The 26,836-nt window shown below is 42.6% G+C and overlaps 1 protein-coding gene across 1 annotated transcript in view; it reads right to left on the reverse strand.

Moving 5' to 3' along the window:
• Positions 1 to 26,836, reverse strand: part of FGGY (FGGY carbohydrate kinase domain containing) — a 280,628-nt gene that overhangs the window by 202,092 nt on the left and 51,700 nt on the right. The window contains exon 5 of the mRNA XM_033066875.1: positions 1,593 to 1,657. The gene's annotated coding sequence lies outside the window, so the exon portion shown is untranslated. The remainder of the gene's footprint in view (positions 1 to 1,592; positions 1,658 to 26,836) is intronic.

Genomic DNA, 26,836 nt, shown 5'->3' on the forward strand with positions numbered 1-26,836 from the left:
TTTTTGCCCGTGCAGAAGGAGCTCTGAGGTCCTGAGAACAGAAATGTACGTTCATAAGCAAGGAGTGAGATCCCAGCTGGAACCTACCTGAGCCTTGGATCGCGTTTCAGCGGCGGCACGGGCCGCAAAAGCCGCTTCTTTCTCGGTTTCATTTACAAGAGCCACAAGTGGAACAGCACATAGTAGACTTACTGACGTAAGGCACAGGTGAGTGCATGGTACAGGTCCAGCTCTGTGCCTGATCCACAGGGAATATCAGGCTGTTCCAGCCAGACTGTAGAGCCATTACTGCTGTAGCCCTGGAGGAACCCGGGCTGAACCCTGGTGTGTTAGTAAAGGTGGCAGCTGCCATAACACGCTTCTGTGTGGGTTACAAATTTGGGGCATAAAATGAGGGTTTTTTTATTGATTCCAGTGAGTTTCATACCAAGCCTCCATTGTTCTGCCCTAAAGAATAAACCATTAGAGAATTTATAAGCTAATTTGTTAGGTTTTTTTCTTTCAAAGATTAAACAGGAGCAGATCGTAATTTCCTTTAAATGCATCTATTATTCATGACTATCCAGTAAGTTTTATTATGGGCTTAAAAACAACAGCATATATATCTTTATACTCAATTCCAATCTCCTACATGGACTGTGAAACTCACATTTTATGTTTAGTTGTGATTGACCATGAAAGTCAGAGGGTAATACATGTTCCCTGAGTAAAGACACAGACAGGTATCTGGCCAATGTTCATTTTTCACATTAGTTTTCTGTAAATAATCTTACATGCAATTTTGCTACTTCCTCTCTGCAGGAATCTCTGGGAGTATGTTAGCAAACTGTGGCTTGCAGAGGGCTGACACACAGTATTTATGAACAGACAGGAAGTAAATTAATTTCAGCATTTGATTCAACATTGGAGAAAAGCTTTTTGCAGTATTTAATCACCCACAGTAACAAGAGGAGCTGCAGTCCCTCCTCTAGCCCAGCCTTATTACCAGGAAAAGAAAATTGTGCTGAGTTAGGACTGAAAACAAGGGGTCAAAGAAAGAAACACTTCATTTCTCAGTGTCCATCCCATAATGCCAGTCTGTAACAGCAGCCACTATTTGTGTGCAGAAGAGGGATAGATGGAGAAACGAAGCCACACACACAAGGTAACACCCTTCTTAAGCAACCAGCACTTTTTGCAATGACCTGTACAAGGGTCATTTGGGGTTTTCCTTCCCTTGGACTCTGGGTTTCCTGAGAGGAAGGAGAGTTGAAATACAGGAACCAGTGGCTGTTCACCATTTCCAGCAGCATAGGAGACCTTCCTCATTGACACAGGTTTAGGAACCACATCTGAATCTCCAAACTTCCTGGTGTTCTCCTTTTGAAAGAAGGGAAGATGGGGGAGGAGATGGGTGGAAAAGGTGAAGAGGTGGCTCTGTCCTTTGAAAGGCCCTGCAAACACAGCAAAACTGCTCCCAAACCCTCAAATCTACAGGGAAAATAGGTTATGATGCAAGTGGGAAAGACAAGGAGATGTTTCAGCTCATAAAACATGCTGGACTAGCACCACACTTCTTAAAAAGCTGTTTATAATGAACAACAATTACTTACAGTATCATTGCAAGATCATTAGAGGACTCAGACACTGAAGAGCATCTGGTTCATCTGGGTGAGGCCTGGAAAACAGGGTCATGTATCAGCAAACATCAGCAATCAATGAATTTTTTGAGAGAGCTGTTGGAATGGGAGGAAATGTTCAAATTCTGACTGCTGGGCCACTCTGTGATCTAATCCTGGCCAGGGAGAAGAACATCTGCCCCTCACTAGATCTGATAAGAGAAAAACTTCAATTCCCAGGAGAAGAACATCAGTTTGGCTGAGTTGTGCAGATCACTTTTCTTCCTTTCAAAGGGTTAATGGGACCCCAGAGACAATAAATGGATTAAACAGCTGTGTAGGTGCTCAGGAGATGAATATAAGTTGATTTTTCACAAACTTAAACCTATGCAGAGTGAGTCATAATTTGCACCATGCATCACTCAATAAATGGGTCTTTTAAAAGTCAACCCACTGTGAATGGGCTGTGAGCTCTCCAAAAACAAGAATCCTGCTCTCCTGCCCACAGGAGGATCAGAAAAGCTTTTCTCCCTGGGTTACAGTGGATGGCAACAATAGGGACCAAACAAACAGCTCCAAGTTTGTGGGTTTGCCACATTGCTCTTAAAAGGTCAAAAGGTTTTTACTGAAACAACAGTTTTTGTTACATGAAAGATGAATTCTTAATCACAAATGTGTATTAATCTCATTGCTGCTCCTGCTGTGCCTTGCAATGCTGCTTCTTTATTCAGTTATGCCTCACATCAACTTTTTAATTAATACCTATGTTAGGAAAACCTTGAAAGTTTTGGTAAATAACATCTGCTTTTGTGCATTTCAACCATACACTTCTGTGAGAAGGAAATGTTCCTATTTTGTAGTCAGCCAGGAGAAAGAAAAGCAAGTAGAGAGGATGTCTACATGTTCACAGGGATCTCAGCACTGAGCAGACAGAATAATCATCTTTTGTTGAATACAAGCCTAACAAAAAACAAATCCAACAATACCCTTTTGTTCTGAGCAAGAAAGGCAGGGCTTTAATAGTCTTTAAACGAATAGAAAATTTCCATCCAAATGGAACCATGGAGTAGGTAGACACATTACAATGTTTAGGAGTTCAGTGATTAAATTTAATACTGTGCCAGGCAGTGATTAGTTGATGAAGGGCGTTCAAAACTAGAATAGAAACGAGGGAATTGTGGCTCCAGTTTAGCTCTGGGTCTCCTGTGCAGTTTGGTATCCAGCTTTCTACTTTAATAGCAGTGTCAAACCAAAAAATAAAAAAAAAATTGGTTTGATTTATTTCCTTAAGGAAGCTTAGTGCAACTGCAAACACATAAAGCTTCAGCATTCAGGACAAGATCCCAGAAAGGACCTGAGGTACCAAAGCACAAAAACACATCCTTTTCTTCAGTACTTTTCCAGCTCACTCCCTCAATGCCTGTCATCAGGGTACTGGTACATGTGAATCCCATTAGCAGGCACTGAATTTTCCCAAATCACTGTGCAGGAGGCCCCTAATTAAGGTTTCTGAATCCCAGCCCCAGAGCTGGGTGCCTATGCCCCTTGTAGATCTTTGCCTTAGTGCATTAAATCCCCTGGTGAATCCAATATGACACATTGTCCTTAACACTGCACAAAAAGAGAGGAGAATAAATCCATTTTAACTTGGCTGCGATCTCTCCCAAGCCAGCCCAACCCAGGCCATGAGCACATGAAGTCTGAGAAGTCACAGCACAACCTGAGCCTGGTGGGTACAGTTAGATCAACTTCAGCAAAGACTTCACCAGCTTTGCAGAGGATGAGCAAGTTCATCTCTGGGTTTCTCAAATGGAGAATTACCCCCTAAATTCTGACCAGAGACCATGAAAGGAATTAACATTTTTACTTCCATTTGTGTTCTGTCTTCTCTGTTCCACCCCATCCTAGCATCTCACTCCTGGGTAAGACTTAAGTCTCACAAAATGTAAGGAAAATTAGGCTGGGATCTTTGTGCTGCAGAAGACATGCCAGTTCTTTTCTTCTTCTTTTCCTGTCATCACCTGTTCTTACAGTCCAAGCAAAGGCCATCATTATTCTAATTTCAAGCAAATCCTCTTAATTAATATCTATTTTGGCCCAGACCTGCTCTTTGCTGCATTAGTATAATCTTTTGTCTTTTCATGGATTTTCTCCAACTATATTCTGGTCTAAGCAAGATTAGAATCTTATTTTGGTGATAATTTGCAGGGTTATGCTAAAGGTCAGCATTGTGCAGGCCACAGTGAAACCTCATTAATTCAAGGGGGAAAGAATTTACAGTTACAATTTACTATAATAGTAACATGATTTTTTAAAAAAATGATAATTTGTAGATAATGTTTCAAGCTTCTCCTTGAAATTTTAAAATCCATCCATCAATTAACAATAATTAATCACTAAGTATGTTAAGTATTCAAAAAAAGTGTGGATATGGCACTTGAGGATATGTTAGTGCTGGACAGGGTAGTGGTGCTGGGTTGACAGCTGGATTTGATGATCTCAGAGGTCTATTCCAACCTTAACAAATCCATGGTTCTGTGTTATGTGTGCTAAGTTAGTTGCAGCTTTCACTACAAGAAAGTAAAACAAAAAAGTCTAGGAAAAACTGTGTTGGAGTCTATTTAACACTTCAAATGAATGCCTGTGTAAAGCTCCTCTCAGAATCTCCATCACAGGCAACTTCCCTGACTGCCAGAAGGCCTGGGAGCTTTTCCCATCAATGTGAGAAGTAAGAGATTTGCACCTTAAGAAAAATTTCCAACTTACTCTTCGCGTATTATTTGTGCTCCAGGTGGTGGTAAGCCATAAATCCTGGAAGCTCTCTCCACAATGGTCAAATGCCAAGAAATGGAGCAGTTTACTGGAACAGCAGCAGTTCCTGATGTCTTTGCAATGCCAGTTTCAACTAGAAAGGTACAATATTTTATATTCTGAGAAGCTGAGCTAGACCATTTTGGCAAAGAGTCTGTCTGCCTAGCAGGGGTGGGGTAGGTATTTACTATCTCTATAATGACTTCCTACTGCAAGTGGGTCAGGTAATTCACACAACTCGCCAGAACTGCCCTTGGTGGAGTCTGGTGAAGTCTCGCCCGTAAGTAAATAGTCCCTGAGCTGCAGAGGGCACATCCTCCGTCATGTGATGTCTCAACCATTTCCTGGCACTGCCCCTCCAACAAATCCTTCACTTTATCTCCCTCCCATTGTAACAGTTTCACTGCTGAGGCTGCTGCACTTTCTGCTGAAAAGACCAGTCAAGTACTTCAATGATACCAGAGGTTCCTCCTTTCTCTGCCTCTGTTATTGTCAGTTCTGCTTGTCCAGCTCCAAACCAAATGTTTCAGCATCTGGCCTGCACAAATAATCAGGTTTTAAGCAAAAGCTGCAGCAGCAGATCAGTTGGTTGCCTGCAGTCAGTGCAATGCTGAGCCTCGATGCCTGATATTCAAACACATGGATCATGTTTGTTCTGGCATTTGGAGTGGGGTAAAAGGCGCAGGGTGGGTGTGGTGGGAAATCCCAAACTCAGCAGGATTGCAGAGGTGCTGCCTTGCACACTGGTTGAAATGCTCAATGAAAGGTTTGAAATTACTCAAATGGTAAGGAATAACTACCAACTCCTACATGGCTCCTTGAGGCATTGTGGATGGAGAAGGATGCCCTGTCCCCTGGGAAATTAGGGCCAGGAGCTGGACTTTGATGATCTTTGTATGTCCTTTCCAGCTCAGGATATTGTCTGATTTTATGAAATCTCCCTTTGCCCAAACAGCCTCACCTGAGAGCTGCTGGGGAAAGACACACTGGTTATTGAAAGAACCTGCAAATTATATTCTTGTTTAACAAAAACACCGTGGCATGGCTTGGTTCACCATAAACATTTTGGGCAATGCTGTGCATATTGTACAAATAACTAAAACCAAGCAGCAAAACAAAAAGGTGTTCAAAGACTCTTGTGAGCTCTGGGTTAGACTGATGCCTTCTGGGGAACAGCTTCATGGATCTTAGCATTTTAGAGTAGCTTTTTAAAACAAAACTTCTGAAAATGAACAAGTTATTTCATAGATGAACTGTGTTGTCATGAAAAGTTCTGCTTGTCTATCTTTCCAAACAAGCACATTCCTGTAAAGAACAAATGAATGTCAATTGTATTTGAAAATACTGTGCCCATGTGTCACTTCAAAGTACTCTGTTTGGATCTTCCCAAGGTTATCCCACAGACAGCAGTGAATGAGTCAGGACACAGAGCTGGCTCTAAGGGCAGGAGTGATTCCTCTGGAGAGCACGAGCAGAGCAAAGGGTGCAGTGTGTGGCAGCAGCTGAACGAACTGGGACTGGCAGAAGGAGAGAACACTTTGCTGAAAAACTTTTACTTCAAACTCCTCCAACTCCCATCAAGGTAAAAGACTCTGTCAGGGTCTGGAACACCCGATCTGACAGACCCAAGCCTGCACTGGGAAGACGTGAGGCACACGATGCACGCCCTGAGCGGGAAGGTGGCCCACAGCCCCAGCACTTCTGAGCTGGGCTTTGAAAAGAGTTTCCAAGGGCCCTACACAAAAAGTCCTTTCAAAAGAGCTCCATAAAACACACCTGAAGAAAGCCCGTTAGCTCTGTGCTCTCTGTTTAGCTCAGGTGTTGTTTTTTCACACACAGAAACACATGTACAGACTTAGTGCACCATACAATGCCCCACTAAAGGCATCAAGTGCTGGTTATAACTCCATCCAAGATCAACAAGGTCTTTTTCCACAAGCAACCCTTTGTGTTTGGGAAGCCTTTGCCCTGAATTTTACTGTCTCCAAGTCAACCAACAGGTGCTCTGCAGTCAAACGTGAGCTATTTCAGTGCAACCTGCATAACAACTTCCCAGGCTGGCAGGCAACTTAAATAGTAGTTAGGGGTTGGAATGGGTAAGTTTTATGCAGACAAACAGAAACACTCCCAACAGGAAAAGAAGGGAGGGGGGAGGAGGAAAGGAAAATGATATCTTTCTTGGTTTCCATTTAGTTTTCTCTTTCATATGTTGGCATAATAACCCTCAAAGAAGAGAGCAAGGCTCCTAAAACCAGATGCCGTGATAATCTGACATTATACAGTGGTTGTTCTTAAAATTTTCCAGTTTTGTTTGGGACAACAACATAATGTGCTGATTGTATATGGGATATTCTCTCTACTTGCACAGGGCACAGATAGCCTTTACTGCTAATATAGAAAGTGTGTTATTTCAGACAAGTTGACTTATATTTTTTTCCCTGGAGAAAGCACTTTGGCATAGGAAAAAGAAAAAGTGAAAAATCTTCTCAGCTAGATGCCAGATGTGTCATTTTGCATTGTAAAGCCACACCACAATTTATAAGCCATGCAACTGCTTATTTGTGTACCATTCCCAGATCAGATTTTTAAGTCTGTTTCTAGGATCAGTGCATTGTAAGGCATAAAATGTGATGTTTATCAAACAAAAATCATACCCATTTGAGATACTATACAATTAGTCAAGGGTCAAATGCATCCCTGCCCAAGTGTTAAGTTTCCAGGCAGTGAGGGAATTGTATTATTCAGGAGATTGTGATATTCCTGTAAGTGCCGTCATTTCTGCTACTGGGAGGTTTCAGTCTGAGAAAACAAACTATTACCTCTTCTCTGTCCTCTTCTTCCCCTACACAAGTACTGACACTGTGGTTTTTTTTATATTTAATCATAACTATTGATATTTGTGGGGCATGGGCAGGAGAGACACAGAAGAGAGATGTTCCTGGGCAGTGCTGGTTGTGAAACAAGAGAGGAACAGGGAGAAAGTCAACCCTCTAAACAGCACCTATGGTGTTATAACAACAAAAAATAGATTTACTTTTATTGTGTGGTCTTGACACAGGTTATAGTAGGTCTAACACAGATGTAGGAACAAGCACTGCAGAGAGAGCCAGCAGAGCTTCAACTACTGCCTAAAAATCCACAAAGCACCACAGATGCAGCTGGAAGGCAGACAGCACCTTTCCGTGGGCAGTGGGACATTTACTGGGATACACAGATCTCTGCATGTGAACTGGCTCTGCTTGCACCAAAAAAAGGCATCTCTTGTGCACAAGTGGCTGGAATTGGAGAGCACAGGGAGGGCAGATGAGATCACTTCACCTGGCCTGGCCTGCCAGACAGAGCCAGCTCAGCTGGTGCAGTTTTGCTCTTTGAAGACTTGCTCAGTATCAGTTGTGCAACAGTTTATCAGCGTGGGCTGCTTCCGTACATACGGTCGTGACCCCTAAGAGTGGAAAAACTTGTTTTGTTGTCGTGGAGGGATTTTCCTGAACTAGGTTAAATAATATTTATTGAACTAAAGTCTGCAGTTGCTGGAGCTGCTCTAGATCGACATGAGCATGGCTGAGATCTTTCATCTTTTCTTTTATCTGCTACAATGCAGAAAATCACTGTCTGTTCATTTTTGAATTCCTTCAACCTTCAAACCAGGAACTCAGAACTGGCTTTCTGGATCCCTTGATCCTTCAGACAGAAAAATCTGACAATTCCTTAAACCACAGGAAACTTAAAAATAGCACTTGTTCCAGCACAGCTACACATTGTTGTTCTTGAAATCTGGGTTAGAAAATACTTGCAGGGTCTCTGAAAGAAAGAACCCTGAAGCAGAATGTCTCTATTACTGCATTCCTTTATGTAAACAATTAACCCTGTGAACAGAAGAGCTGCTGAAGCTGGATTTGTTATTGATTTTGTTCCTTAAGACAAATTCCCCAGTGTCTAGTAAGTGTTTTTTCTCTAGTGCAATAGAGGGGGAGAGGGGGAAGCACAAGAAAGGAAGATGCAGCTTAGGCCTCTGCACTGTATCCAACTTTCTATTTTCACTAAACACCTGGGATTTTGTTTTCAAGACCTCTACCCTTAATTGGAAGAACAAGTTGAAAAGTTACTGGAGGAGAAGTCCAGACATTTCTTTATCCTCTGTGCCCTGCAAGTTTTACCATCCAGGGAAGCAGGTGCTGGTGACAGCTGTACAGGAACCCACTGGAGTATTCTACACAGAACTTGTTAGGATTTCTTTTGGGAAAGCAGGACACAGGTCTCACCTGGCACTAATCAATAGCCTCTACTGAGTGCAGCAATTCTGTATTTATTTATCCTTCACCCCACACTTCAGGGGGCAACCACACTGTTTCCCCTGGAGGAGAAGACTCTCAGACTGATTTAAACTCAGTTAACAGCTCCAGATTTGAACTGAGATGGACATGACTCCCAAGTGCTCCTCCCTGCTAAACATGCCCACTGAAGGGTTTTATTAGCCCACACAGCAACTGCAGCTGCCTCCTTTGTCCTTACTGGATTTAGGGATCTCCCTGGCCAGCAAAAAAACACACTCCCTGTTGGTACAGTCTAACAAAACAACGAAAGTAGAGCAATAGTTGTGTCACCCTAATCCAGTACAGGGACCTACAATTACTTGATATGCATTTACCAATTCTAAGCAGTCCCTCAGTATGATACACTTCTTCTCTTGCCCCTTTTCACACACCAGTTGTAATATTTGAATGACTTCCACTGCATTTTCAATTACAATCTGCTTGTGAAAAGCCTACAGTATCTTGATGATAATCCTTTTTAAGTACAGACTATCAACAAGGTCTGCAAGTGTCCAGACAGAAGCTACCCAGAGTGAAGAGGTTATGATTTGCAAATGATGTTTCTTTTCCACTGTAGGTGGATCAGTATGTGTTTAGGAAAAAATCTGCTATCTTTTGGGAATGTTTCCAGTTAACTCCATGCTAACCATATTTGATTTGCTTAGTTCTGCTTCAGGAACTGAAAGTAGCTTGGCTCCAGCATTAAATAACCGAGCAGGAAATAGCAGAAGGTTTACCATATACAGGCTGGCCAGGGGTGGAGCGACAGATTGAACTAAAAATACAGCAAAGATTGGTTTGGGGAGATTCAGATTGGTTCCAATTTAATTAGGAGATATACAAGCTCCCAGTGCTGGTGATTAAGTTATCTTCATTGAAAACACATTGACATATTCAAATGTCACCCTGCTTCAAAAAGGGAAGTGTTGAGACATAAAAGCTTAATGCCCTAAAATGAGGATCTGGTCAAAAATGCTTTCTGCACTTTGTCAGCCTGTCCCCTGCAGCAGGCAGGGTGCTTCCTCTGCCCCATCCCACACACAAGTAAAAGCATGAGAGAAAACTTTTAGCTGCAGCAGAAAATTCTCTAATAGTGCTAATCTTATAAGTTTAATTGTGGGTGGGGATGGTGTTGATTTTGAAACTGAGGGAAAGATAGGAATAGCTTCAACTCTCAGATGAAAAGGGGCAAGCAAAATACAGTGCTGCAAATTCAATATAAATATACAATTTTTTACAGAAAGGAATTTTGAGGAAATTTTGGCAAGGCAGTAGTTGCAAAGTCCCAAGTCCTTAGCAGCAGAGACTTCAGTACCAAAATATCTTTACCATCAATATTTAAAATCCTTCCAACTACTGTCCAATCTTTTAATTAACTTGTTAGAAAGATGAAATAAAAGAGTTTATGCCCTCATTTACCTCTGATGAACAACAAGGCAGCATCAGTGCAATCAGTGAATCAAGGCAAAACCAGCAGAAAGGAAATCCAGTTTCAGACCTGGGTAGCAAACTCTAGGTTTGTCCTTATATTATTCTTTCAACACCAAATATTTTACTGTCTCCCAATCGCATTCTGAACAAATGAATCCTACTCCAGATCTTAACTGGACTGCAAAAACAAAACCTCGACAGCTCATTTATTGATACAATGAAATATCCAAACAAGTAATTTTATAGCTATGAAGGAAAATATAACAGCTGGAAAAATAAACCTCGAGCTGTCATTGAGAGTTTGGCTACAGACACACAAAAAAAGGTGAAATGGTTGAAACAAAGAGAAAAAGCCCTTCCTGAGTAATGCTGAGAATGGGGTGAGCCTCAGTTGCTCTGATTCCTGGCAGATCCATGAGGCTGCTCAGTTTGATGGATGAAGAGATGGGAAGTCAGGTGGGAAAGTGCCACCCTGAAAGTAAATCCACATTGTATCTAATCCACTAGGGAGGGAAACTGTGGGAAAAAAAATCTTGTTGGCAGAGTGTGAGGCAGGAAAGTTGCCACACTATTCTGCTGTACTTGGGAGGAAAACGGAGCCCAGATGTTAACACAGGGTCTCCCTAGCCTGGGAAAAGAAAAGGCAAAGAACACCTATCCAAGAAAGTTACTTCTACCATTATCAGTCTTCCCAGTTCTATTTAAAGAAAGCAAAAGGGCCAAGAGAAGAAGCTGTTTTGCAGCTCTGCACAAACACCCGCAGATAAGGGTGGTACCAGGTGTCAGCTTGCCCTGCAAAGTCACTGAAATGTCAAGGATTGTTTTTCCTCTACTCCCTTTCTCCTTCCTCCGACTGGGAACTGCCAATGTTTATTTTAAAGATATCCCTTGTATTTGGCAAGAATGCCAGCGGGGCAGACGTTAATGGATTATTCTGTGGGGCTGGCAGCCTGCCAGGGTGATAAGGATAGCCTGCCTGCCCCAAGGCCCAGAGCCGGGCCATTAACAGCGCCTGGCCAGATGCTCTGCTCCACTGACTGCAGCAGGCTTTAAAAGCTGCCCCCAACTTATATTTGATCTGGCCTATAAAAATAATGAAATAAGTAGAGAGGCAGACACAGGCTACAGAGGGGCACTAATCCATCTGTGAAACCCAGGTCTGGAGCTTCTCTGTGGCAGCGGCGTGGAGAATTTGCTCCGAGCACCGTGAAGTCCCTGCGAGTGTTTCTGTTCACTCCTCTGCCCTTGAACTAGATCTCAACCTGGGAGCCCTGAACTGGCCTGCTAAAAGCAGCACAAGTGAGGGACCTCATTGTACTGCTGCAGCTCAGCTCGGAATGACAACAAAGGCAGAGCTGGTTTGAGCTCTGCTCAGAGGAGGAGCCTGGCTTTGAGCACGGTCAATGCCAGTACCCCCTGAGAGGGCAAGCCTGAAGGAATGGGATATTTTGTGTTTCGAGATATATTTAGATTAGCATTGTTTACTATTAATCTTCTCTGCAAAACCCTTTCTTTCCCAACAGACAGATGGCTCCACCCCTGTTATCATGTGTTTTCTGCAAGACGACCTTTTCCGTGGCCCATCAGACAGCACAGACTATAATTAAGGTGCTTATAATACAATTTAGTAAAAGCAGGAGCTGGGGCACAGTAGCATTTACTGCTGTGATTGAAAGCCTTAAAGGTTATGTGGAATTGACCAAGTAGTAATTTTATCTGTTTGGAGCTGGCAAAAAAAAGAAACTTTGTGCTCATTTGAGAAGCTGGGCTGCCACTAATGAAGTCAGAGCAAATAGAGCTGCTTTCCTGCTTCTCATGAATGCAAACAATCAAGGACTACCCCAGACAGGTGTTCCCTCCAAAAAGAAAACATGAATAAAGATTTAGCTACCTTTTCTTTTTCCTCCAGATTTTTTGCTCACTTTAAACAGGATAAAATAAACTCCCAGGGCCACATACTGTACTGTCAGGAAGGTACCACAGCCCACCTTTGCTGGTGACCTCTCCTGACATTAAAATCAGGTTCAGGACGTGATAACACCCTCATGTCGAGCTGTAAGTCATTCTATTCCATGAGTGATGGCTGATACCTCCAAAGGAAATTCAGTGCAGAAATAAAAACACGTTTCTTTACTGCTGACATTTCATTGTGCCTTTGCACAGCTGCTCCTGAGGTTTTTAAACAGGATTGTTCTTTGAAACAGGATTCCAGCAGCAGCACAAAATTCAGACATCTGGAGCTGTAGAGACATCCTCAGTCTCAAGGCCATCATAAGAGGAGTTGAGAGAGAACTACACAAGTCCAGACAGAACTAATCCAACAGCAACCTGAGATTTGGAATTTGGTCTGACTTTTCTGTGCTTTCCTTACTCTGACAGTAAAGCAGAAATTTCAGTTCCTGCCCTGAAACTTTACTGGGCTGTCAATAGTGAAAGTTATCGAATTCTTGGATGTAGCTTTGCATTAGCATCAATTCCTGTAGTGGTTATTTAATGTGGAGGTTGTTTGGTATCAAAGTGCCTCAGACTCACAGCCATGAATTACTGGAGCTTAAGGAAGGCAAGTCACCCATGGATATAGTGAAAGGTAATCACCCATGGATGTAGTCAAGCTGAAGTCACCCATGGATGCAGTTCACAGAGTCTCTAGGCTGTGATGGCACAGGCAAAACAGCCTGGAGAAAAAAGGAGCACTTTTGCAAAGTGGGATACACAACTCAGGCCTGTAAACACCATTTATTATTGTTTCTTTATCTCTCACTAGGAGACAAAGCTTGTGCTTCTGAGCAGCAGTTTTACCACGACAAATAGCAATCTGATTCCATGGTATGACAGCTTATTCCTAGCACTAGGAGTGGGTGCACCAAGGCAGGACAGATGGAGGCTGTGCCACAATCAACATTCCGTGGGGTGTCTGTCCTCACCCACTCATCTGCCTGCTCATTCCTCTCCGACTGCTCTGGGACTGCTCTGACCCCACCCGTGAGCTGTTTCTTTCCTGCTGCCTCCTTAGTTGTTTTCCAAGAGCTTTCTTGCTGCCCACATGTGTCCCCTCCTCCTCTTGGACGCTGTGTTTTCTACAGAAGCAACAGATTGCTGTGGTGTTGTCCTTTTGATCTAATGAGAGATACTCCTACAACAATGATGTGCATGTGCTTCTTTCCTCATTATTTAGCAGGGGGCTTGGATATCCACATCTCCCCCAGGATCCTGCTTTTTCTGTGGATCCCACCTTACTGCCCCTGCTCTCTCAGCTTAGCTTTTCTCTCCCAGCCCTACACCTGCATCATTTCTGCTGCTTCTCCCCCTGCACTTCCCCTGCCCTCCCTGCCTCCTGCGGCTGCTGTTCTCCAAGGGGAAACCTTTTACACACAGCGAGGGCAGCAACGATCTCAGTCTCGCTTCACAGATGCTTACTAAGTTCTTAATCATCCTGTGTTTGTCCACGGCTGGAGCACAACCCAGGGTTTCTGGTTTCAGACACAAAAGCCTGGCTTTCAGTCAGGCAGGATGGACTCCAGGGTCACTGCTGAAACACCACTAGCATTGGTCCGTTTTCTGTGTTATCCCAGCTCTGATGATCTCTCTGTGACTGAGGTTTATTTTACAGGGGTAACAGGTTTCTTTCTCATTTTTGTTCATTATCATTTTATTTCTGAATCACGGATTACAGGATGGATTTTAAAACTGGCAATGATCATTGTACCAATACTGTTCTAAGACCTCAAGAACCTGTAATCTCACACAAATAAATGCAGCCTTTAAAATCATCTGGGGAAGAGAAAGAATGGTTATACTCATGTTACTAAGGCAGTGAGGCTCTTACAAACCTGTGTGTTGATAGCAAGAGAACCCAGATCCAAAACTTGCTCCCCCAAATTGTTTTCTAAATCCCCTGGAGCAGCAGCTAACAAATCCATGGTTTTGTGCTCTGGTTAATCTCAGAAAACAGCACTGCTTAGCACAAAGTCAAACTCTCACTGACAGAGGGAAGTATAAAAGTGCATTTTCTTAGTGATTAGAGTTGTACCTATCGAAGGGAACTTACTGCAAAGGACAATTCTTTGCCTCTCATTTCCTTCAAAACCATAACAAACCTCAGGATTATGAGGTTATTTAATTTAATTATTTTCAGACCATTTTCCTTTACATGCCTCACCTTCTTTCTAAGCACTTTATTGGGTTTCTTATATTTCTCTGTAGATTCCACCTGCCTCCCCAAGTCTCCTGGCTGCCCCTGCCCTGGCCCTGGCGGGCTCCTCCTACCCCTGGTACTGACTGGCACAAAGTGCTGCAGCTCCCAGGGCTGCAGTTTGAACCCCATAAAACAGCTCCTTCCCTTCTGGAGCCTTGAAGGACTGTGGAGGTCATTTAGAGACCAGCCAGCAGCTGCTGCTGATCTGGGGGAGGAGGTTGCCCAGGCTGAGGATCGTGGCTTTAAGGGAGCACCACACATGGGATTCTTATCCCAGGATAAAGTGTCTTTCCATCACTGCCAAACCTCTCTGGGGATGTGGACACGCTACACAAGCCTGTGCATGTACACACCTGTATTCTGTCCAAATTCCAAAATTCCTCTTGTTTTTTCTGGTGTTTAAGAGTCTCTTTGGTCAGAGCAAGGCAGGACTGTGAACACCCCTCCTGAACATCCTCCCTGGGAGCCCAACAATGCCCTGAACCTGCTCCTGTGCTCTCCATTAAAGTGGGAAGAAAAAGGAGCAAAGCTCCTGCAGCTCAATTAGGTCAACTACGAGGTTTCATTTGCCTGTTTGCCTCATTTTGCTGTCATGCTGAAGGGAAAAATAGGGGGTGGGAAGGCACCAGGAGAGAAAAGCATCATAAATCATTCACTGTATTAGCAGGAGGCTGGGTCGGCAAGCCTTGCTCATTTAGCTACCTTAAATTTCATCCAACCTGCTTATCCCCCAGCTGCAGGAATAACAGACCACTTGAAAGGTAATATTTTTGCTATTAGTGAAGAAAGGAAAAAATGTGATCTTTGCTGTAGCATGGGAATAATTTTTCCAGAGCTACACAGAATGAGCCTGAGTGAATACTGCTATTTTTGGCAGTAGCCCTCCTGTTTAGCTCACATCAATAATTTTAATGCTTTATTTGTGGTTTGGGCTGTAAGAAATGGTGAAAGCCTGCGGAGAAAAAAAAAAAGAAAAGTGTCAAAATTAGCTAAATAATTTTGAGTTCATGACATTCATAAAAATACATGAATGTTTTTAGAATTCTTAGAGTCTATACATGCTCATAAAGCTGAGCTATGAAAGCATTTTATTTTACATATGCAAACATCACCGAATTACTCTTTATGAGGTTTTAATTGGACCTCTAAGGTTTCAGTGGTTACAATGAGAGACTGTCAAACATTCTTAGATTCCTGTGTCTTGCAATGTCAGGAACACAGAGAATCTCATGTTTTGTCCCAGTAGCATTTTTCACAGTATTTTTCATTTTTTATATCACAGCAGCACTGAGTCAGAGGCTCTGATGTTTGAGGTGCTGCCTAAACAAAGAACTAAACCAGACTTTCAAGGTCTCAAAGCTCTTTACATTTGATGGGGAGATATTTCACTCCAATAATTACAGCTGATGTTGCATCATCTTCCTTGCACTCCCACGGCAGTTCTGACCCCTCTGTAGGTGGCCAGAGACCCCAGTGCTCCCTCTGAACATCACTTTTCCTCCTACGTGCCACTGCTTGCTTCTTCTGTTCCAAAATCTGCTTTGGGAAAGGGAGCAGCACTACTGGACTGGATGTGGGAAAAGATGTACCATAGGTGGGAACATGTTCAGCCAAGAAATCTGTTGTCTCCCAGAGCTCACTGCAGACTGGTCACTAGGTTCAAAACACTTCACTTCAGAAGAAAAAGTTTGATTCTTAGCTTCCCCCTGAAAAGTGTTCCCTTCTTCTTTTACAGAACCTATCCAAGTCCTGATAATTTGTAAAAAACATGCACAAAAATTATATAATTGATCACCCTTACAAAAACCACATTAAAGCATGAACCAGCCCACCCAAATATTCACAGTATCTTAAATACAAGAGGAATCACACCCTAGTTAGTCATATTGCTCAGGCTGCTATAGCTGGGCATGTGCTTCATTACTCAAGTGGATTAATCAAGAAAGGTATTAGCTGGGACAAATTTTGTCTTCAACAAAATTAAGAAATTAAGATACTACAGGCATTAATGAAAAAATAAACATATTCCCATGTTTTTAGAGGCAAACAGCTACACAGAAACATCATCCAGGCTCAGCAGACCTAGTTTAGGACTGTTGCTAAGTGAGTAACTTGGGCTAGAGGAGAAATAATCATTTTTACTACTGCATAGCAACTCCGTTTTTTTCTAAAAACTGCGTGTTTAAGTTCTGCAAATTCTGCAGCCAACACCAAATTCAAAAGGATCACACTAAAAGAAGAAAAAGTAAAAGTGCAAGAAGAGAAACTCTAGTGCCTTTCCCCAGTCAACAAATGCCTTTTAATGATGTCAGGCTGAGACTTACACACAGAGAATTAAGTGACCAGCAAATTTTATTTTATTTTTTTTTTCCATTTGAAGCTAACAGGGTAGCAAGGCCATCTGCATGGTATTTACACCATGTACTGGCTGCAATTAGAAGCTGTGAATTTGGTCATTAGTTGACTGGTTTAAACACAACTGCGTTGGCTGAAATACGTCTGCGCTGGGTTCAAGAGCAGCTGTTGTGGAGTGTGTTATTGTAGTTAAGACCATTCCTGAAAACTGGAGATAGAACTTCAAGGCTCTCTGGAGAAAAGGGACTAGAACTCAGCTTTGCTATGGCCTGGGTAACAATTCTCTTCATTAGATTTGAGTTTTTAAATTATATTTATTCTAATCTAATTATGAATATTTGATAAAACAGCAACGCATGCACAACTAACAAAATATTATGGTAATGAGATAAATTAAAGATAAAACTGGGGATAACTTCATTTTCTAGCAAAATTTTTAAAATAAGCTATCATAAAATATGAATGCACTGCCCCCTTGATTTGAGTGTACAGAAGATAGGAGCTTTCACAGATGATGGGTTATTCCTCACTGTATTCCAACATGCTCAAATTGTATTGTCCATCCTCAGCCCAAGAGTCTTCTCCCTTTTCATACATCTTTTAAATACCAAAATCAGTGCTTTAAAGTAGCTTTGCTGCTTAACCTCCTACCTCAAGCCAATGCCTGAGGCACAGCTGCTGTGAATCATTATGTAGAAAAATATCCCCCTGAATAAGGCAGTGAAAGTGCATTAGAAAGAATATCAGGATCTCCAGAGCTGGCACAGAGAATCCCTGCAGTACAAGTTGATGAGAACGTGCAGATTTCCAACAGCACAAAGCTTGAATAACAGTGGTTGAAAGGAACTAAATAGGAATCAGCCCCACACTGATTAGGGGCTGTAAGGGAACATGTGGCCTCAATCAGGACAACTCTGGGTTTGAGAACAAAAGCTGCTTCTCCCTTTCCTGGGGACACTTCTTGAATTACATATTCCTTTACACAGGAGACGTGCTGGGCCGTGATACACAGATAACCACCAGCCCAAGGCTTCCCTCTGCTCTACACCACTGTCATTATCTTAAGCAGGGTTTACAAATAAAAGCACTGCTCCCCAGCCCCTCATTTCAGTGTATTCCACCTGTCCTGATATATACCAGGGAGCACAAACCAAACATGGCCTCTGACTGCAGCTCAAACAACACGTGGCCCAGGGCTTCCAAGTTATTGTTTGATAATACTGGAAGGCATTGCAGTGTGTGGTCCATCAAAGGCATCTGAGCTGCTCACTCACCCCACAGTGAAGGAAGGTTTCCCATGCTAGGAGCTTTTAGTTGGCCTGTAATTTGAAAAGGATGATTTTTTAGAGCTGGTTACAATTTAAACCATCCAACGTTGGTTTTGAATGCCAACATTCATTAGGGAGGGAAATATGAGGAAGAAATCTATCAAAATTTAAAAAATTTTAGACAACTTTTTGTTATTTTGTCTTTGTACACATGCTACTACACAAAATAAATGCATCTTAAGGAACTCTAGTTCATGGAGTTACACAATGGTTTGGGTTGAAGATCAATAAACCTTTAAAGATCATCTTGTTCCACCCCCTGCTATATTCAGGGACATCTTCCACTCAGTTTGCCCAGAGCTCCATCCAGCCTGGCCTGGTTCAGAAGGGGAGCTCGGTTTTACAGAGTTGAATTCATTGTGATGTGTCCTCACACATCAGAAAAGTACATTTCAGCTAATGTGCAAAAACATAGTGCAAATGTCCTTCCCCCCTGCCAGCCTTAATAGCTGTCAAACAAACTAGAAAATTTCAAAGACATGGAACACCACAGAAGAGATTTGTAAGATATGAAACTTCTATGAACTGTGTGAAAATAGGTGAGTGTGTAGGCAAGAAAAAGGTGATTAGTGCTTCCAGCAAGGGAAAGGTTGCAAAATGGGCTTGTCCTTAATGAGATATCATCGGCTATTTTCCATGCTGGAAATGAGAAATATGATGCTTTTCCCAGTGGTGAGATATTTAATTACAGTTTTGACCTTATATTCACTGAAAAAGCCCAACACAGAATACCAGAGTCAATGTATTTTACTTCTCCTTCTTTGGATTAAACCGCTTGTTTGGAAAAGAAGGTAACAAGAGAATTTTCTGGTTAAAATTCTCTTAATTTTAAGTTAATTTTAAAATTCTCTTTAAGTTAAAATGTGATGGTTGATTTGAATGTGAAAGAAATGGGCAAAGAGAAAACAAGAGCAGCATTTTAATTAAAAAAAAAAAAAATTTAAAAAGGAGCACCTGCTAACTTTGATCAGATTTCCTTCACTCCCCCCAGCCTGCAAATCTAAACAGATGGGGTGCCTCAGGTAAAAGATATCTGGCAGCATGGAAAGATCTCTTCCCACTGGTAATGAGGAGATGGATCATATTATCTCACTAAAGTAAATATTATTTTAAGCCAAAACTCAGTTATATTTCATGGGTTTTTTTCCTTCCATTTCTGAACAGATCCTGCTGGGTTCAAGGTGAAATCATCTGGTATGTTAATAGGATTGATCTGTAGAAAATTATGGATGAAAAAAACCCCACCCAAACCAACAGCGAACGAACTGACACAAATTTCATCTGGGTCATTGCTGTGGCCTCAAACTTATTGTTGGTACTGGGTACAGAGCTCCTGGTGCAAGGAATTCCTTGTAGAGAGTTGTAAAGACAAGGAATGTCCAGGAGGCCGAGTGGGGAGTTCACCCTTGTGGCCTGTGCAGGAGCCCAGGAGGCTGCACAAAGCCGTCATTGAGAGCACAGGAGCGCTGTCACTGACACAGACACTTTCCAAAACATTCTTAACTGGAATTTTGGTGGAAGGTGTGACACAGCTTCAAGTATTTGTTTCTTTGTTTCCACGGGAACAACAGCACAGTGGTTTAATAATAAAACAGCATCGATCTTGGAGTTTGAGAAAGTTCCTTGATTTTTTGTTTTGTGTTAAAGATTTACTTTTCTATGGGTTTCCCCTTTTCCCAACAAGCAACGAGTTAAACTGTTTTATTTTTTATTTATTAAACTGGTTTAATGCCCTTTCAGTACTTTGGGGGGGAAATTCAAAACATGAAAGACAAGTCTTGCGAAATTTGTATTGTCATGCTGCATAAGCCAGGCTTTCCACTAAACACATTCAAGGAAGTTCACATTTTATAGACTTGGACTATTTCATATCAGATCTTTAATATTCACAACCTTCAATTATCCTCTCTGAATGATGGAGTCTGGACAAAACGTCATGGAAGGAGCAGAGTCCAGAAGTTGGGGCATAAATGTCGTCAGCACTTGAACTTCAATCCCAGTTGTGAAAAGAAGGGAGGTAGTTCAAGGGGTTATTCACACAGCATTATTTTGAAATTGATTTTAATATAAAATAGTCCAAACAAATTCCAAATAAATTTTTATACTATAAAATTATTTTATAGCATAAATTTTTTAGTATAAAATAGGACTATAATAGTCCTTCTCTCCAGTGCATAGGAAGAGGAAAACTCTTCCTGAAGGTGTGTCAGAGTAGCAGTTTACTTGAAAAGCTTCTGCAAAAGGCAGCTCAGAGGCATCTGTTCATTAACAACCCAGAGAACCCAAGAAACCAAGTGCTCATGATAGGCACCAACATCCCTGTTTAAAGTTGGGTTATGGATACATTCCCCATGGATTGTGTGTAAATTTACTGTACCTGAAAGTGGTAGGTTTGTTGTGTAAAAAACTAGAATTGTGACAAATAAATGGTTTTGAGGTTGAAGGAATTTTTTCCTAAAGTGACAGCAAAGTGTGCTCAGACCTTATTCTCAAGCCTGATGAACATATTTGATTGTGTGCAATTCTGACTAAAATATCTGATGCTTTTGGGGAACCAGCTGCATCAAAATACACAAGAGGTGTTCTTGCCCCTCAGAAGGATATGGATGCTTAGATACACCTCCTCCTAAGCATGAGTATCACTACTATTATTCAAAAACCCATGGACATGGTGGCCTGGGAAGCTGCTGTGCCCAAAGTGCCTCTTGTATGATAAACTATGGAAGAGTGTGAGGAGAATCTCAGCACCAGTAAATACTAACCATGCCACTGGAAAATAAATAGAGACTGACAAATTATTGCTGACGTAATCCCCGTGAGAGTGTCTAGACTAAGGGAGTCAAAGCTCCAGTCCGTAGGCTGGAGCTGGCTCCCTGGAGCCTTTCCACCAGCCTGCAGCTCCTTGTGCAACACCCACTGCAATTCAGCCCACAGGCACCTGCCTGGCGCCCGAGAAGGCCAGGGAGTGCAGACAGGGAGCCAGGGAATGAATCCTGCTCCCCAGCACAGCTGTCTTGTCTTTCATTTCTGCTCCTCCAGCCCCAGCCCAGGAATCCCCCAAACTTCTCTTCATCTCTTCAGCTCTGCATCAGGCACAGCATCTCCAGGTCTGCAGAGCAATGGGTTCTCTCAGCTTCACTTTGTGTTCACAGGTCTGAAAGGGGTTACTTTTCCACAAGTAGTGCCTCCCTTTTGTCTCCTGCCAAGGGAAAAGAGAGGCAAGATGCAAAGGAAAGATTTTTTTTTTCAAGTGGAGATGAAGCAAAGGGTACTGGAATAAACCCAAGCAGGAGCCAGAAATTGCTAACATGGAGGAAAAAGCCCAGAACATTCAGGAGTTGGAGAAACAGCTGGGATAGAGATTCCTTGAGGAAAACAACCCCTGAGCAGTGAGAAGTAAAGAGAAACAGAAATGTTTCATTAAGGCATTTTCTCCTTTAGGTAGAAAAAAATTCTTTTTCTTTAACTTCAAATGAAATCTGTAACATTCAAAAATAAATAAATCTCTCAGCAGTGTGAGAGGAGTGCAAAATGTGTCTCTTCAGTCATCACCCACAGACTTGAACTGAAATAATCATTTGGCCCTTGCCAAGGTGTGCAGCCACTTCAGTAGTGCTGTAAATCAAAAGGTCTCCACAGTCTCCACACAAGCAAGAGTCTGAAGGTCACTAAGCATGATGCAACAGTCAGGCATGAAATATCTCTCACCAGGCCTAGTACTTTATCATCAACACTAGGGAAAAAAAAGAAAAAAATCTATGATGCACCTGTACTCCTTCACATCTGTCAGGATGGGGTGAGAAAAGGCAAGGAGAAAACAACAGATTGGTTTAGTGTAGTCAGGTAGACAGTGCAGCAGAGCCATCCTGCTTAACACAACAAAAACAGCTTCCCCAAGCAGGGTGGAAATGATAACTTCCCTGAGATTTGGCAGATGAAACAGATGTGGGCAGTTTTGACATTTCACTAACATTTAGATCTCTCATCAGGCAGGTGACTTCATTCTCTCTGCCAAATAAACAATCCAAGCGCTTGCTCACCATAGGGAGACTCTTGTAGTTATCTGCAAGTCGTCACATCACCAACATCAAAGAGTAAGAACAGCCCCTTTCCAGTAAGAAAAACACCCCAGTACCTGTAGGAATTCAAGGCCTGACCCACCTCTGTTTCGTGAGAAGTGGCACAAGATGAAAATCACCACCAGAATAAAATCACGTGGCTTTACAGGGCCTCCATGGGCAGCTGTGCACACCCCGCCGTGGCATGAACGGTCCTGCTGTTTTCCAGGCAGTTTGATCCAATTACAGCTACTTTGAGAGACTTAAATGAATTATCAAAATGAGCAGAAATCATTGGTTGTCCTTCAGAGGAAGAGGCACTGCAGCAACTTTGAGTCTTGGGAGAAAAGCACTGAATTACTCGAGAAGAGAATCCAAATAAATCCTGTTTCCTTTGGGAACTTCCACCCTGCTCTCAGCCCGCCTGTTGGATCAGTCTCTATTTCATCTCTTTCACTGGACTTTTGGCTGAAGCCCACCTATGTGCTGTTTTCCAACAGTGCAAAAGCAGCTGCTTTCCCAAGCCTGAGAAGACCCATCTGACACATCATGCTCAGGGCAGAGCAGGCAGGGAACCCTCCTGGCTCTGGGACACTGCAACCCATCCACACAAACAGACCCAAAATGCTGCATCCCTGCCAGCCAGCCACAGCTTTCATTTTTTTACTTACTTCCACAGTCTCTATGTTAGCCAATGGCTAAGACAAAAGAGAAAAATAAAGCACAGAGAAAGAAAGTAAAAAAAACAAAAAAAAACCTCTATCTAAAAAACATTCCCTATGCCAGAAGTATTAGTTAATGAGTCTGATTATTGGAAGGCAGTCTAAAGCCCTGATTAACTAGGGGGAAAAAATAAACCAACACAAAAAGACAAGAAAACTGAAGCTCCTAACAAGAATAACTACTCTCCATACTTTATTGAGGGCAGTAATCTGTGCAGAGGGAACCATCCTCTCAGTTGGTGTCTCCCCATTACATCCACCAAGGGCATCTCCCCTGGCCCCAGAAAGGGCCAACCCTGCTCTGGGGCACAGCCAGAAGATCTGTGAGACAAGCCAAAGTAAATGTGCTTTTCCATTTTTTAACTAGATGTCACTCAAAAAGGAAATTCAGACATTTTGAGCCATTCTGAGATTTGTCTCCTGATTACCTATACCTCAAGCTCCAAAAATGTCTCAAATTCTCCCAATTCCAAGGAGACATGATGAGGCTCCAACTTCTTGCTTTGAGATCTCTAGAGGAAAGACAATGTTCAAGTGCCAAATACTACAGGTTTCCAGTGGTCTCCAATATCCTGAAAATATGTTATTTTTAGTATGTGGCTGGCAGAGAAAGGAAGTGCTAAATCTTGGACCAGTATCAAATCTGACTGAAAATTAGCAGCTAGGAACATCCTCTTTGATTATTTATTCCACTTTCCATATCCGAATAGCCCCAGAGGGACAGTAACAATGACAATCACTAGGAAAACACCTGCTGATGGCAGGTTAGTACAGAGCATTTGCCTGGCTCTCCCCATGAAAACATCCTGCAGTTTGTTTCCTCATTTTTGACGAGCAGATTCCTGGTGCAAGCAGGATGCTCTGTCAGGAAAGGGCCCTCATGCTTTGCTGCAGCTCTTCCACTACAACACTTATTAAAGAGCAGGAGACAAGAAGAAAACCACAGTCAATCCACTTCCAGGTGCCTTTATCATTTTCTCAGAGGTCCTTATGGCACTGAGTCAAGTTGCTTGTAACAATCACAGCCCAAGAAGTGCATTACAACTTATCAGGGCTTGTAGAGGCTCCAAGGCCTTTCCTCTCACTATCTGCTGCAGCTTTCTAAATTAAGAAACATGTCCTGCTGCAGCTTTAACAGCATTTTGATCTCAATTACATTTGGCATGGTGCTGGGCCAGCCTTCTTTAAATCACTGGAGTTTCTATGGGCACCAGTCGGAGTAAAATTGGAATTCACGGCACTCGCCTGCAGGGTGGGCACGGCCTCAGAGAGGGATGGTGGAGCAGGACACAGCTCTAGCATCATGTTTCTCATTTATTTGACACTAAATCAAAAGTGAGATGCCACCACTGCTCTTGCAGTGCTCCAGGTTTGCCCACGCTGTCAGAGAGGGGCTGAGTCAATGGCTGGGAGTCCTTGGGCACAATCATCAACAGCCAGGGAATCTCCTGCACCACGGCTCGGTCTCACTCTCCTGTTTCATACTCACTGTACCCAAATCTCTGGTGCCCACAGTGCCACGTGGATCTGCCTCTGTCACACTCTCTGCATTTAAAGGCAGTGGGTCTGTGAGATGTTCATCCACGCAGGGAGGTGCAGATCAGGAGGGATCCATGGTGTGTGTGCAGCTGGCAGAGCACAGGCACTCCCAAGGTGCAGAGCACACTTTGACATCCATTTAAAAAAGCTGTTTTCTTAGCAGCAGTCAGTGCAAGCCTATTGGGAACCTTCTCCCTGAACCAGCCAGGCTTAGCACCTCTGTCAACCCACTCCTAGCAGCAGAGACTTGGGTCTTGACTCCAGTTTTGGCTGCCTTGCTGCGGCAGAGATGAAGATTTAGCTCCAACACACATGGAATGGCCTCTACTGAAGTACAGAACAGCTTTCAAACCCTGCTCCTCATCCCCCAACTCCCAGCATGACCCCAGAAACACCCAAAAGGCACCAGAGCAGGACATTTTGAAATGCAGGACAACAAGGCAGCTGTCACACAGGCCCTGCACCAGAGACAGGGCACAAACAGCTCTGAAATGCAAGGGGAAGCCTGCAGTGCTGCCAGCTAATAAGGTCAACACAAACGACATCAGCCCCTCCAGGTCAGAAGGAATGACAAGAGGGACATGCCACAGAAGGATGCAGGGAGAATTCACAGATGGACAGGCAATCTCAATTAAACTGTCCTCCCCTCCCATTCTCCTCTGAATTACTGCTTTAAAACCCCTTAATTATCTAAACTCAATTAGTCTTAGAATATTTGAAGCTTCCTGTTCAGACTAATTTCTCTCTCTTTCCTCATTTGCAGTGCTTGACTTGCATTAAAGAACACTTAGTGCCTGTGGTAAGGAGAACTTTACAAAGGCAGGTCAGGACTTTGGGGTATTGACAATCTCCCCTCTATTCTTCCTCTGCCTGAGAAGATCATGCACTTAGTCCTGCAGATGAAATTTCAGCAGCTCTGACATGCTTTTTCATGCCTTTTTTTTTGCTCATACCTTAAGCCAAACATTTCCATTGCTAGTAGCAACTGTCATTCATTGCAGCTATTTTCACTCCTAAAGATTTCCATGTGTATTTTCCAGTTATTTGCAAAGCACTGATTTTCTACTATTGCTATTATTATTCCTGGGAAACAAAAAGAACATGGTGTTAATTCCAAGAGAAAAAGAACATGGCAGGTAGTAAGAGAAGACAATAGAAGGAAGCAGTTAAAAGATTCCCTTTTGTTTCAGTGATGCAGCTTCTCCATGTAGCCTAAACCTGCACATTTTCATTCAAAGGGCAGCCATAAAATCACTGAATTTTGAGTTTCCTACTGTTTCAGCCTCTGCAGTGGTGGAAACCAATGTAAAGATTTAATTTTTTATTAGACCCCTGTAAGAAACCTTGATCTTAAGGTTTTCTGCACTTCTTGAAGTCTGAGTATCACAGTCTCCCTCCAAAACCTATATGGGGTTCACTCCACATTTCAGTTGGGAAAGCCCATGAGACCCTAACTGACACAGATGTTGGTAAACTCACACCTCCAGGATTGCCTAAAATTTTTTAATGGACCTTTAAGTTTTAATCCCATGATTAAATCAGATTTTTAGAAGCACCTCCACAAAATATGTATTTTGAGTTGAAAATTTGCTACTTCCACTTAGCTTAAATCTATGCCAAAAAAAAAAAGCTTAAATTAACCTTACAATGGTCACAGGTTGTACTAAATGAAAGTATCTGTACTTAAAGCAGGTCCCTGATGCCTCATGCAGGCAAACCCTCACGGACAGGAAACTGAAGCACAGACATTCAGTGCATTGCTCAAGAAGTACGAAATCTCAGGACAAGCCAGAACTGAAGCCAGTCTGAGTCCTGATTCAGCACTTTAACCTCAGAGCTGTGTCCATGAGGCACTTGCTGCCTGTGCTTGGGATGCTGGGTGGGATCAGATGGAAACTGCTCCGCTGCAGCTCCACTGGGGAGCCAGACACCTCTGACTAAGGGGCAGTTGCAGGGTCACACCTTTCCTGTTTCAGAGGAAACTTCTCCCTCCAGAATCGTTCTGGCCCAGAACTGGCTGGAAAACAAGAATTAAATTTTGCAACTATTTCTGAGATTTTGCATTTAGTTTTATTCTTGCATTAGGCTAATAGAAGAGTAGACTTTTTTTTCATCAAAGCACAGACACAAACCTTTTTCCCTCCTGTCCCTTAGAAATGCTCTTAGTGAGAATATCACTCATCCCCTGTACTCTCAGATCTTCACATCCTGCAGTCTCTTCCCTCCACAAGTTTTACCTCTGAGCGAAGATTTCCAACAGACCAGTTCCTTCAAAACTATTACATTTCTACCTAAAGTTCTGATGTTAGCAAGACACTAGCAAAGATATTTTCCCAGAGATGAGCATTTTCTTAAGGCATAAAATGCAGGAGGAAGAGGCCACAGACCATGTTAGTCCTGGATCTAAAGATGCAGAGTATAGTGCAAAGAATCATTCTGTGCAGTCTATAATTGAAAATGTCCTCCAGGTTTGGTATCGTAGAATG

This window comes from Catharus ustulatus, chromosome 9, assembly GCF_009819885.2.
Source record: "Catharus ustulatus isolate bCatUst1 chromosome 9, bCatUst1.pri.v2, whole genome shotgun sequence".
Classification (NCBI taxonomy): Eukaryota; Metazoa; Chordata; class Aves; order Passeriformes; family Turdidae; genus Catharus; species Catharus ustulatus.